Raw genomic sequence first — 15,288 nt, forward strand, 5'->3', positions numbered from 1 at the left:
TAAATATATACACTAACATATAAAACTATATTACAGAAATGGAGAGAGCAATAGATAACCAATTAACGAATGTTTTCAATGATTACTTTATATAGTCTAAATGCCATGTTTCATCTACTCTAAGGTGAAGATGTTCTTTTCACATTTAAAAATCTCTGAAATCAGGATGGGTCCTAAAATGACTCCAGTCAGGAAGCAGTTGTGACAGAACTGTCATTGCCTGCCCATGTGAATCAAAACAAGCAGAGAGAAGATTGGCATAGCCCCTGTGCAAGGATGACACATACATTTGTGAAGTGTTCCATATTTGCTGAACTACCATATGACCCTGCAATCAGAATCCTGGGCATATACCTGGAGAAAAACATGCCACAAAAGGATCCATGCACCCTCATGTTCACTGCAGCACAGCTTACAATAACTAAGACATGGAAGCAATCTAAATGTCCATCAACAGAGGAATGGATAAAGAGGATATGGTACATATCTACAATGGGATATTATATAGCCCCTGAAAAGAATGAAATGATCTCATTTATAACGACACAGATGGACCTAGAGATTGTCATACTGAATGATTTAAGTAAGACAGAGAAATACCACAAGGTATCGCTTATAGGCAGAATCAAAAAACGTTACGAAGGAACATATTTACAAAACAGAAACAGACTCACAGACTTAGAGAATGAACTTATGGTTGCCAGGGGAAAAGATGGGAACACGAGATAGAGAGTTTGGGATCGACATGTACACACAGCTATATTTAAAATGGACGACCAACAAGGTCCTACTGATTAGCACGGGGAATTCTGCTCACTGTTCCGTGGCAGCCTGGATGGGAGGAGAGTTTGGGGGAGAATGGATACATGTACATGTATGACGAATCCCTTTGCTGTCCACCTGGAGTTATCACAACACTGTTATTAGCTATACTCTAATACAAAATAAAAAGTTAAAAAAAACAAACAAAAAAAAAGCAGAAAGGATATTGGGACTTGAAAGTCCAAGAGACAGAAGAGGAGCACACTTTTAGGAATTGCTATACTGCCAAAACTCTTAATGCCACACATTATAATCTACGTGTAAAACAAAGATATTGAAAACTCTGAGTCAAAATATCACTCATAATTGTCAGATTTGAACATTAAGTTTTACAAGTATATTACTTAATTTATTTTGCACACACACATATATGTAAAGGGGATTTTAAAAATCTATATATAAAATCTAAAAGATCATTTTAAAGAAGTATAAAATAAAATGTCTAAGAGATAAGAAAGCATTATACCATAGTATAACTGATGGCATTTTTTTTCTTTCTTGTTAAGAAAGAAAATAATGGTATATTTTTGGTATCAGTTCAGTTCAGTTGCTCAGTCATGTCCGACTCTTTGTGACCCCATGGACTGCAGCATGCCAGGCTTCCCTGTCCATCACCAACTCCGGGAGCCTACTCAAATTCATGTTCATTGAGTCGGTGATGCCATCCAACTATTCATCCTCTGTCATCTCCTTCTCCTCCCGCCTTCAATCTTTCCCAGCATCAGACAGAGTCTTTTTAAATGAGTCAGCTCCTCACATTAGGTGGCCAAAGTATTGGAGTTTCAGCTTCAGCATCAGTCCTTCCAATGAATATTAAGGATTGACTTCCTTTAGGATGGACTTGTTGGATCTGCTTGCAGTCCAAGAGACTCTCAAGAGTCTTCTCCAACATCCCATTTCAAAAGCATCAATTCTTCGGCACTCAGCTTTCTTTATAGTCCACCTCTCACATCCATACATGACTACTGGAAAAACCATAGCTTTGACTAGACACTTAAAATGTGTGATCCCACAGCTCTGGACCCAGCATGATTTCAGCTGCAGCTACTGTAGCAGTTCCTGGGCTCAGCCTAAATAAAGATCCTAGGCTCTACTTTCAGAATAACTCACAGTAAGACAGACAGTATCTTAGATTTGATTAATTATGATAAATGAAATAAAAGGTCTTTTTTCTTTTTAAGACAAAGATAGATACAACAACTTATAGTACATTAAAGATCTCTGAGAATTATCTATTCAAATTACTCTTATAAAATTCAACATAAAATATTAAAACCAGCTGCAATAACATATTATTCTCACCTTTCTAAATACCAAAAGTGTATTTAATATCTGATATATACTACAAATAATATCTCCAATTAATGAAATATAGGCATGATACATAATTCAAAATATCTGAATTTTATATAGTAATAGAATACAGATTTTAATGCATATTTTATATGTTATAATCAAACACAGGTTTCATCATAAGAACATATCTGAAATTGTGAGTTATTTGTAAGAAGTATAAACTCCTAAGTCTTGCACATTTTCTTATATACCTCTACTTTTTCATACTAGCTACACATGGAAATCAAGGACTTTTCTCAGGTATGCTTAATAAAAAATCTGTAGTACCCAAATTTACTCACAGAACATGACCAAAAAAAAAAAAAAAGAAAAAACTGCTTTGCTAGTCTCATAATTTTTGCTTAAATAAATATTAACAGCAACAAATTGTTATTTCATACATACCACATTCAATGTAGTATGTGCTACAGAAACATCTTTAAAATGGGTAAGAAGCAGACAGTATAAGCACTCATGTTGCCCACTGTACACACAGAAACAGAATTGGCAGAATATAACTCTCAAAATATACTTTTTAAAAGTTATGAAAAATCTAAAATGAAGATCCAAACAAAGTAAAAATTATATATCCTTTAGTAAATTAAGGAAGTCTTTCTGAAGACTGGAACATCTCAGTAAAGGGTCAAAAAATGAGCAGACACTAATCATTGGAAGAAGGGAGAAACATGGGCTAGAAGGGCACAAACTGAGCAGCAACACAAAGATGCTAACATAATGCTGTTTCTTCAAACCAGAAGCTTCTCAGTGTTGCTAAGACATAACATGAAAGGGAACACGAAAAGGTGATAAGGGCCTGTCACAGAGGCCGTGCACGAGAGGGTAAGGAACTGACATGGCAGAGAAGAACAGTAGGAAGAGTGCTCAAATAATGCAAGATAAAATATTTCAAAGGAGAGGATGATTTAAAGAAGAAGAGACTATAATGTCAAATGCTAAAGAAAAAGATGAGGCTAAAGATGTCTGACAAAAGGTTGCCAACTTGCAATGTCTATGTCCTCTGACAGCATGATGTAGTGTGGAATTTGTACTTCAAGGGGTAAGAGAGAAACCACCAACAGGGAAAATAAGTTACTCTTGCAAGAAATTTTGAGAACAAGGAAAAATGCTCAATCTTGATTTCTTCATTTCTTAATATCCTGCTGATAGATTTTATCATTAAGTATCAGTGTTCTTGCAACAAAGCAATATAAAATTATATCTCTCAGCCCTACCAGAGTTTCATTGATGACAAAAAATAATTGGAGCTTTGGTTTGACAGTTACTGTATCATTTCTCCAGCACCAAGAACCCTAAAAACAAACATGTAAATGTAGTTTTCTGTAGTACAAAATGAAGAAATAGTCAACAAATGATAGGCGTTAAATTTGATCAACTTTCAAGTTCACAGATATTGAATATTTGGAGTTTTATTTTTCATAATAAATTTAATAACATAAATAAATTATAAAGTTAACTATAAGAAAAGAAGGTAAAGATTAAAACAGTAATCTAAGAATCCAAAGAAAACTTTTAACATTTTGAAGTATAGCCTGCCAGCTATAAAGAAAAAATATGTATGTGCAAGCTTTTGAATCCTACCTCTGTCACCAACTCATTGTCATCTTTTACAAATTATATTTCCCAGAGCCTCAGTTTATTTGCGAAATGGAATAACAGTGCACAAGAGTGCTGTGAGAATTAAATGAATTACACACATAAACTTTAACTAACTACTACTACTCACATAATACTCAATAGAGGTTGTTTTGCTAAGAATGTGTATTTTAGTATATATGCATAGTTTACAGGAAAAAAGAGGTATCATATAATACAGTCTATTAAACTACAAATATATTTTTATTTCTGTAATTATCAATACAAAGTTTTTGCAAAGTTTTTCTGCCCATAGCCAGAAAATGTTTTAGGCTTTAAGTACCTAAAAGTCTCTAAGGAAGCTACTCAGCTTTGCCATTTTAGCATGAAAGCAGCCATTGATAATACTTATATGTATTTACATGAGTGTTTTCAAATAAAATTTATTGATAAAAGCAGGCAGTGGGCTAGATTAGGTCCTGAGGCTGTATTTTGATGATCTCTGATGTAGAGCATTCTTTTCTGACTATGTAATATAACACTGTAATTTATCTAGTCAACATTCAATTTTTAAATCTGTAGATTTTGTACCTAAATATGCTTTCACAATCAACTATGCCATTTCTAGAGTATTTATTTAGGTTAAGTAGATTACTGATTTAGGTTACCCTTCATATGTACATGGAGACTTTCATGATGTACACGCTGGCAACCAAAGAATCTATACCAAGTACACTTAATACCACAACTTGTGAGAGAATTACCTTTCTAATACCCTCGCTTAAGCGACTGTATATTTATTTGGCGGGGGGGGGGGGGGGGGGTGGGAGGTGGATTTTCTTACATATTCTAATTTTTCTAAACTACCATTATTTAGTTCTTTAAAATCAAATAAATGAGTATTGATTGCTTTTATTTTAAATATCAATGCTATTTATAAAAAGAAATTTCTGTTTACTTTCAGAAAAAAAGCTATATTTTTATCATTTGAATCTCTTCTCAGAAATTAAAAATAAAAGAAACAAAAGGAGAAATTGTCTGAAACACAAATTCCTATAATAACTCTATAATAGAATGTTTTCGCCAGGGAAGTATGACTTTTAATGGTGACATTTGTAAATTCAACACCAAGAACAGTGCCTGGAACATGGCATCCAGTGATGTTTGTCAAAGGAATAAAATAACATTAATTTTAGTGAACATTCTTTCGTAGATCTCTCAATATATATATACCTATACAGAATCTGTAACAGATACATATAACAGATATATATAACATATAACAGATACATATTTATAACAGTATACAAATTTATAACATATACATATTTATTCGTTATTTGTTTGGGACCATCTAGTTGCAGGAAAACAAGCTCAGGCCTCCTACTGCATCTACATGATGGTGAGTTGTATAATTATTTCTTATATATCACAATTTAATAATAATAGAAATAAAGTGCACAATAGATGTAATGCACTTGAATCACACAGAAAGCACCCACCCCCATTAAACCCATCCCTGGAGCTTAAAAGGTTGGGGGGCTGCTGCTTTAGAAGATTCTCTTATTGATCTCTCCCTAAGTCTTAACTCCTTTCCCTGCTTCTTGAGTCAGTCAAAACTAAAGTACATATTTAAATGCCCTATAATCAAAAGATTTTTTGTACCCTGGACTTGTTTTAACTCTCTGAGCTTCCATTTACCCTGACATTTAGGCTTAGTGAAGGTTGCAACTTGCCAGCTACTTGTTGATTTTCAGTTCAGTTCAGTTCAGTTCAGTCGCTCAGTCGTGTCTGACTTTTTGCGACCCCATGAATCGCAGCACGCCAGGCCTCCCTGTCCATCGCCAACACCCAGAGTTTACTCAAACTCACGTCCATCTAGTCAGTGATGCCATCCAGCCATCTCATCCTCTGTCGTACCCTTCTCCTCCTGCCCCCAATCCCTCCCAGCATCAGGGTCTTTTCAAATGAGTCAACTCTTCGCATGAGGTGGTCAGAGTATTGGAGTTTCAGCTTCAGCATCAGTCCTTCCAAAGAACACCCAGGACTGATCTCCTTTAGGATGGACTGGCTGGATCTTCTTGCAGTCCAAGGGACTCTCAAGAGTCTTCTCTAACACCACAGTTCAAAAGCATCAATTTTTCGGCACTCAGCTTTCTTCACAGTCCAACTCTCACATCCATACATGACCACTGGAAAAACCATAGCCTTGACTAGACGGACCTTTGTTGGCAAAGTAATGTCTCTGCTTTCTAATATGCTATCTATGTTGGTCATAACTTTCCTTCCAAGGAGTAAGCGTCTTTTAATTTCATGGCTGCAATCACCATCTGCAGTGATTTTGGAGCCCCAAAAAATAAAGTCTAACACTGCTTCCACTGTTTCCCCATCTATTTCCCATGAAGTGATGGGACCAGATGCCATGATCTTAGTTTTCTGAATGTTGAGCTTTAAGCCAACTTTTCACTCTCCTCTTTCATTTTCATCAAGAGGCTTTTTAGTTCCTCTTCACTTTCAGCCATAAAGGTGGTGTCATCTGCATATCTGAGGTTATTGATATTTCTCCTGGCAATCTTGATTCCAGCTTGTGCTTCTTCCAGCCCAGTGTTTCTCATGATGTACTCTGCATAGAAGTTAAATAAGTAGGGTGACAATATACAGCCTTGACATACTTCTTTTCCTATTTGGAACCAGTCTATTGGTCCATGTCCAGTTCTAACTCTTGCTTCCTGACCTGCATATAGGTTTCTCAAGAAGTGGGTCAGGTGGTCTGGTATTCCCATCTCTTTCAGAATTTTCCACAGTTTATTGTGATCCACACAGTCAAAGGCTTTGGCATAGTCAATAAAGTAGAAATATATGTTTTTCTGGAACTCTCTTGCTTTTTTGATGATCAAATGGATGTTGGCAATTTGATCTCTGGCTCCTCTGACTTTTCTAAAACCAGCTTGAACATCTGGAAGTTCATGGTTCACATATTGCTGAAGCCTGGCTTGGAGAATTTTGAGCATTACTTTACTAGCATGTGAGATGAGTGCAATTGTGCAGTAGTTTGAGCATTCTTTAGGATTGGAATGAAAACTGACCTTTTCCAGTCCTGTGGCCACTGCTGAGTTTTCCAAATTTGCTGGCATATTGAGTGCAGCACTTTCACAGCATCATCTTTCAGGATTTGAAATAGCTCACCTGGAATTCCATCATCTTCACTAGCTTTGTTCGTAGTGATGCTTTCTAAGGCCCACCTGACTTCACATTCCAGGATGTCTGGCTCTAGGTGAGTGATCACACCATCATGATTATCTGGGTCATGAAGATCTTTTTTATACAGTCCTTCTGTGTATTCTTGCTACCTCTTCTTAATATCTTCTGCTTATGTTAGGTCCATACCATTTCTGTCCTTTATTGATCCCATCTTTGCATGAAATGTTTCCTTGATATCTCTAATTTTCTTGAAGAGATCTCTAGTCTTTCCCATTCTGTTGTTTTCCTCTATTTCTTTGCATTGATCACTGAGGAAGGCTTTCTTATCTCTCCTGGCTATTCTTTGGAACTCTGCATTCAGATGGGAATATCTTTCCTTTTCTCCTTTGCTTTTTGATTCTCTTCTTTTCACAGCTATTTGTAAGGCCTCCTCAGACAACCATTTTGCCTTTTTGCATTTCTTTTCCATGGGGATGGTCTTGATCCCTGTCTTCTGTACAATGTCACGAACCTCCATCCATAGTTCATCAGGCACTCTGTCTATCAGATCTAGTCCCTTAAATCTATTTCTCACTTCCACTGTATAGTCATAAGGGATTTGATTTAGGTCATACCTGAATGGTCTAGTGGTTTTCCCTACTTTCTTCAATTTAAGTCTGAATTTGGCAATAAGGAGTTCATGATCTGAGCCACAGTCAGCTCCCGGTCTTGTTTTTGCTGACTGTATAGAGCTTCTCCATCTTTGGCTGCAAAGAATATAATCAGTCTGATTTCGGTGTTGACCATCTGGTGATGTCCACATGTAGAGTCTTCTCTTGTGTTGTTTTTTGATTTTAATAAGATTTAAATAAGATGATGGGCTTTATAGGAGACTCAAGGGTAAAGTATTCACCTGCAATGAAGGAGACAGGGTTCGATCCTTGGGTTAGGAAGTTCCTTTGGAGAGAGAAATGGATACTCAACCCAGTATTCTTACCTGGGAAATCCCATGGACAGAGGAGCCTAGTGGGCTACCGTGCATGGGGTTGCAAAAGGGTTGGACATGACTGAGTGACTAAATAACAAAAATAAGATGATACTCACAAAATGCTTCAGAGCTACCATGATCCTGCCTTTTCTCTTCTTCTCCCCCTTTTTACCTCCCCACCCTGTTTTAGTTGTTGCTTGGAGTTTAGTAGTATTAGGTTCTAGTCATTTATTCGTTTTCCCCTTTGCAATTTGTTTTCCCTTACAATTAGTTTCTCACTTATATTTCAAGAATCTTGATTTACAACCAAAAACTCAATCTACTTTATTACTATTCATTTAGCTGTTTCTGAAAAAAAAATTAAATTACCAAAGTAGTATAAAAATTTTCATAAAACCAGTAGCAATATACATGTCTTAAAGAATTTCTTTTATTTTTACATAGCTTATAACACTGTCAAATTTGTGATCCCCGATATGACCCTCATAGTCCCAACCACCATCCTCCACTTTCAGAACACATGCTAGCATTAATTTGATACTTACACAGGTCTTTTTTTTTTTTTTACATAGCACATCCATAAATATTCAGCATTGTATTTTATAAATATCACTATGTGATGCTCTCTAATGTGCTTTTTTTTTCTTTTTCACTCAACATTATTATTTGGATTCTATCCATGTTGTTAAAGGTCTTATTTATTAATTTAAATTGCTTTAAAGTATTCCACCACACAACTATACTAAAATTTCACATGGTATTTGAAATAGGTCCCATTCTTCACTATTATGTTCAACAAGCTTGCAAAAAGGAGTCTTCTCATGCACATATGCCAGAATTTCTCTTGGACATAAACCAAGGACTGGGAATGCTGGGTCACTGCATAGGTCACATGCAGTGTGTGTACTTTCAACATCTACAGGGAAAGCCAAACTGATGCCCAGAGTACTACCATATGCAGCATAGAACATCTTGTTTCTCCACTCTTCCTTTATCTGAATTTTGAAAATTTAATGATTGCAAAGTGTTTTGTTGAATATTTTTCATATTAATCATCTTTCAGATTTTCTCTTTGGCGAACCATTTCTTCATCATCTACAGTAAGCTTGGATTTCTGAAATATTTTCTAGTTATGTATATATATATATATGTGTGTGTGTGTGTGTGTGTGTGTGTAGGGGCACTCTGTCCCCCTTCTGATGTCTATGTCAGAAGCTTTCTGTCCCTTCTCATACTTTAATAAAATTGTGCTATAAGAAAGCTCTTGAGTGATCAAGCCTGGTCCCTGGTCCTGAAGCAAAATCTTCGGAGATAACGAAACTGACACCATTCACATAAGCTATCATCTTGGGGGCTTGTCCAGGATCTTCAGGACAAGCTACGAGGATGGCGGCTGTGTGGCGCTGGAGCGACTTTGAGGAGATATCCATGTCCAAGGGCAAAGGAAAGCCCCAGCAAGATGGTAGGAGGGGCAAAATCGCATCTAGAATCAAACCCCATACCGGCCAGAGATGCTCAGAGGGCTCATACAAACCTTGTGCACACCAGGACCCAGAGACCCCACAGAGACGGACACAGAGCTGTGTCTGAGTGTCTCCTGTGGAGGACGGGTCAGCAGTGGATGCCTCAGGGGCAGGGGCTCTGGGTGCGGCAGACTTGGGTTGGGTACAGCACACTTGGGTATGGCATAAACCCTCTTGGAGGAAGTCGCCATTAACCCCATCATAGAGCTCCCAGAACTTACACAGGACTGGGGGAATAGACCCTTGGAGGGCACAAACAGAACCTTGTGCACAACAGGACCCAGGAGAAAGGAGCAGTGACGCCACAAAAGACTGACCCAGACTTGCCTGTGAGTGTCCAGGAGTCTCCGGCAGAGGCGAGGGTCGGCAGTGGCCTGCTGCAGGGTTGGAGCACTGAGTGTAGCAGTCTGTACACGGGACCTTTTGAGGAGGCCACCATTATCTTCATTACCTCGACCATAGTTTGGTCCCAGGTAAATAACAGGGAGGGAATACAGCTTCACCCATCAACAGAAAATTTGATCAAAGATTTACTGAGCCTGGCCCCACCCATCAGGACAAGACTCAGTTTTTTTCAGTCAGTCTCTCCCATCAGGAAGCTTCCATATCCTCTTATCCTCTTCCCTCAGAGGGCAGACAAACTTAAAATAATAGAATGGGAAAGACCAGAGATCTCTTCAAGAAAATTAGAGATATCAAGGGAACATTTCATGCAAAGACGGGCTCAATAAAGGACAGAAATGGTAGGGACCTATCAGAAGCAGAAGATATTAAGAAGAGGTGGCAAGAATACACAGAAGAACTATACAAAAAGATCTTCACGACACAGATAATCACTATGGTATGGCCACTGACCTAGAGCCAGACATCCTGGAGTGGGAAGTCGATTAGGAAGCATCACTACGAACAGCTAACAGAGGTGATAGAATTCCAACTGAGCTATTTCAAACCCTAAAAGATGATGCTGTGAAAGTGCTACATTCAATATTCCAGCAAATTTGGAAAACTCAGCAGTAGTCACAAAACTGGAAAAGGACAGTTTTCATTTGAATCCCTAAAAAAGGCAATGACAAAGAATGATCAAACTACCACACAATCGCACTCATCTCACATGCTAGTAAAGTAATGCTCAAAATTCTCCAAGCCAGGCTTCAACAATATGTGAATCATGAACTTCCAGATGTTCAAGCTGGATTTTAAAAAGGCAGAGGAACCAGAGATCAAATTGTCAACATCCATTGGCTCAACAAAAAAGCAAGAGAATTCCAGAAAAACATCTATTTCTGCTTTACTGACTATGCCAAATCCTTTGACTGTGTGAATCACTAAAACCTGTAGAAAATTCTTAAAGAGATGGGACTACCAAACCACCTGAATTACCTCTTGAGAAATCTGTATGAAGGTCAGGAAGCAACAGTTAGAACTGGACATGGAACAACAGACTGCTTCCAAATAGGAAAAGGAGTATGTCAAGGCTGTATATTGTCACCCTGCTTATTTAACTTAAATGCAGAGTACACCATGAGAAACACTGGGCTGGATGAAGCACAAGCTGGAATCAAGATGGCCGGGAGAAATATCAATAACCTCAGATATGCAGATGACACCACCCTTATGGCAGAAAATGAAGAACTAAAGAGCCTCTTGATGAAAGTGAAAGAGGAGAGTGAAAAAGTTGGCTTAAAACTCAACACTCAGAAAACTAAGATCATGGCATCTGGTCCTATCACTTCATGGCAAATAGATGGGGAAACAGTGGAAACAATGACAGACTTTATTTTGGGGGGCTCCAAAATCACTGCAGATGGTGACTGAAGCCATGAAATTAAATGATGCTTGCTCCTTGGAAGAAAAGCTATGACCAACCTAGATAGCATATTTAAAAGTGGAGACATTACTTTGCCAACAAAGGTCTGTCTAGTCCATCTATGGTTTTTCCAGTAGTCACGCATGGATATGAGAGTTGGAGTATAAAGAAAGCTGAGAGCTAAAGCATTGATGCTTTTGAACTGTGGTGTTGAAGAAGACTCTTAAGAGTCCTTTGGACTGCAAGGAGATTCAACCAGTCAATCCTAAAGGAAATCATTCCTGAATACTCATTGGAAGGACTCATGCTCAAGCTGAAAGCCCAATACTTTGGCCACCTGATACAAAGTAGTGACTCATTTGAAAAGACCCTGATGCTGGGCAAGATTGAATGCGAGAGAAGAAGGGGATGACAGAGGATGAGATGGTTGGATGGCATTACTGACTCAATGGACATGAAATTGGGTAAACTCCGGGAGTTGGCCATGGACAGAGAGCCCTGGCACGCTGTAGTCCATGGGGTTGCAAAAAGTCGGATATGACGGGCTACTGAACTGAAGTATATATTAATATCCACTGGATTAACTTAAATGGATCTTAAATTTGTACACATTATTTAAGTCCTTGTGGACTGTTGTAATAAAAAGTAAATAAAAGGAAAGAAATAAAAACTACCACAGACTGAATAGCTTAGAAACAATAGAAATTTGCTCTTCACAGTTCTGGAGGCAGGGAAGTTCAGGATCAAGTTCCAACATGGTCACATTCTATTGAAGGTTCCTTTTTGTGGTTCGTAGTTGGTGCCTTCTCATAGCAGAAGGGATAGGGAGAGTGGTGGTTTTCTTCTATAAGAATATTAATCTCATCCATGAAGGATCCATCCTCATGACCTAAGCATCTTCCAAAGGCCTCAACTCCAATATCATCACATTGGGCATCAAGACTTCAATGTATGACTTTGGGGGAACACAAACATTCAGACCATAGAACATGCTTTTGTAATACCATATACTGAACCATTAAAATATTCATTTACAGAGTTATTCTTTTAATGACAAAGCATTTTATTGTACAATATAAAAAATTAAACATACTACTAAGTCTTAAGTAATCACATTAGGAAAGAATTTTCCAAAAGTCTGATTTTCCACTTTAAAGCTTAAATGTTATCGCTGGCAGTTGTTTTCTTTGAAAAGACAAGTGTAGTTTGTTAGATTTTTAATTTTGCCAAAATGTCTGCCATGTCTCCAAGTATGCCTATGTCATTTTTTTTTCAAGTAAAATTTTTGTTCAATGACAAAAATGGTACTTTAGATGGCAACTCAATCACAAAAGTGCTTTCCTTAATACAAACGTTGTATTTCACTATGCAGTAGTAAGGCTCTATATATACTTCTTAGTCTCACGTAGAACATTTAGAAACTAACAGTCCAGCATTGAGATTCAATAATTTAATATATTTCACTGCTTCATCAAAGATTTTCTTAAAACATTCTTTTTCACTGCAAATGCATGGCACTTATGTATTTACAACCAACCAACAGGTTCAGTTTGGTGCCACTGTAGTTTTAACTATGAAAGCTTGAATATAATCAGTATAGATATCAATACAGAGAAAAAAAGGTAAAAAATATGTTAGGATTGTTATGAAAACAGTTTTAACCTAATGGATCTCCTGACTGTATCCATGGAACTCCAGAGACCTATTGGACATTCTGTGAGAATTAGTGTGTTACAGTGACCAACTCTATGAACATACCAAGTACTGGTTTTCCAGGGAACATATTTTGAGAAAGTTGGCAAGTGAGGTCCCAGAGAAGGATCTCCAGTTGTAAACTGAATTTCCTGACTATTTAATTTCCTTCTTAAAAAATCAAAGAGTTAATAACCTGAATCTCTTGTTCCTAAAGGGCTACTTGCTTAGTTTCTGTTTATATATCCGTAAGTACTGAGGGTGATTTAGTAACATAAACAAATGCCTACTCAAAGATTTTTAATTTAGGAATCCTACCAACTCCCTCTTCTGATATGTATGTCTTTCTTACATATTTAGGGAGGGTTGTGTTCCTTTGTTTTCCAAAACTTGCAAAAGAAAATTCAGAAGATCTAATGGCCAAATGCTACTGTGTCATCAGACTGTTTATAAGTAGTTTTATCTTGATCTAGCAAGCTCTGCTTTATAAAAGACTACTTTTAAAAAGGACCAAAGTTATTCCATTTACTCCATTTGCTAGAGAAGGAGCTCAGAAATTCTCTGCAGAATTCTGGCCATAAATGGTGGGCACTCATCTTTGACATCCACTTCCTGTCACAGAAAAGCAATTCCAGATCAGGCCCTTGACTAGTGAGACAACAAACACTCGGAACTGTGGGGCAGGTGGCTGAAAATTATGATCTATACAGTGTTTGGAGGTTGTAATATTGAAGGTATAAGTTCAGGGGAAAAATGTTTGAACATGTTTTGAACTTTGTATCTTAAAATTATAGTTCATTGCAATTAAACATATCAGATCATAATATACCCTGAGAACGGCAGAATAATAGAGTAAATAATAGAACTTTTCAGAACTGGGAAAGAGCCTGAGCAAAAATGCTAAACAATACGTACTTATTCTAGTGGCAAAGTTTTAAAGGTGAAATTTTGAATATTAAATTAAATCGGGCTAATAAATGAGTTTATTTCACAGATTAATGGTGTTAGTCTACTGTGATTTTTGATAACATGCTTTACTTTTGTTCTGGAATTAAACAATCATCATTCTTTAAAAATAAACGTTGTATTCTCTTTTTTCCCTTGACTTCTATAGAGCTGGTTCTTACATTTTAAGGAAAATGTAGCTTGAGTAGTTGGAAGAATTACAGGAAAAAAAAAAAGATTTCATTAGTGTTTTTGCCTAGGGGTAGGTCATCAACTACTGTTGACTTATCTGAACTTTACATGTTTACTTTATAACAATTTGAGGGTAAATAACTATAAACAACTTAATGGTCAATGTCTTCATCAGGAATTGCTTGGCAGACCTCATGGCTCATTCCCCAAATTCTTACTGCTACTATGAAATTCTTTGACATTAAAAAAAAAAAGTTCCCATTTTGAATAATATTAACAGCAGTCTAACAAGGCTTTATGCTGGAACCACCATCACCTTCCCTTTTAAAAGATGATCTCCAAAGACTGGTGCTAAGATAAATAGGTATGCTTGTGTTTATGAACTAAATGCAATTGTGTCTTGTGTTCAAATCAGTTTCAGGACTGGATTTTCTGCATCTAAAAAGGCAATATTTTTCAAATGCAAAAGAAGGGAAGCTGGGAATGCAATAGGAAGTCATGAAATTGATTTAGCAGATTTTAACCACATTTTAAATGTGAGGGAAATGCATTAAAGGATACAAGACATTCTCTAAAACTAGTTGAAAAACACTGTTCTAAAGCTCCATTTTAGCAATCTTTATAGTTACATATAAACAGGGAAAAGAATTCATTATTAGTGATAAAACATTTTCATTTCTTTCTCTCTTTTTACATGCAGAATTCTAGAAAAGGATATAGGTCCTTTGCACAATGTCATTCTTCTATGTGAGACGTGACAGAACTTTAAATGCTGTTCCCTAAATATTGGGTGGCCTCAAGCTCAATGACAAGGAAGGATAATAAAGGACAAAGACAAGAATCAATTGAAGAATATAAGATTGAAGCCTGGAAACTTGTAAACTGGGTTCAAAAAGAAAAAAAAAATGTCTAGGAGTGAATGGAGTATACTGATCTTGGCATAGCAGGTGACTCTTAGAAGCACCTTTGGCCCTTCCACTCATGTGTATATTTGCCATTTCTGCCCTGGCACTATGCTATTCACATTATGATTAATGCAGATACAACTCCTCCTTGTGAGGAGTTTATTCTAGTTTAGAGGCCGTATACACTGAAAAAATGAAAAAGTAAATGGTAATAAGTATATGAAGAAAAACAAAAGAATCAATAACAGGTTGGTGGGAAGAATGAGTGCTATATTGGTAGTCTTACTTGGCCTTTCTAAAGAAGTA

At 37.0% G+C, this 15,288-nt stretch overlaps 1 pseudogene; it reads left to right on the top strand.

The window, feature by feature from the left end:
* The first annotated feature begins 211 nt into the window (after positions 1–211).
* LOC122674974 lies at positions 212–311 on the top strand (annotated as a pseudogene).
* The last annotated feature ends 14,977 nt before the right edge of the window (positions 312–15,288 follow it).

Source organism: Cervus elaphus, chromosome 18 (assembly GCF_910594005.1).
Source record: "Cervus elaphus chromosome 18, mCerEla1.1, whole genome shotgun sequence".
In the NCBI taxonomy this organism is placed as follows: domain Eukaryota; kingdom Metazoa; phylum Chordata; class Mammalia; order Artiodactyla; family Cervidae; genus Cervus; species Cervus elaphus.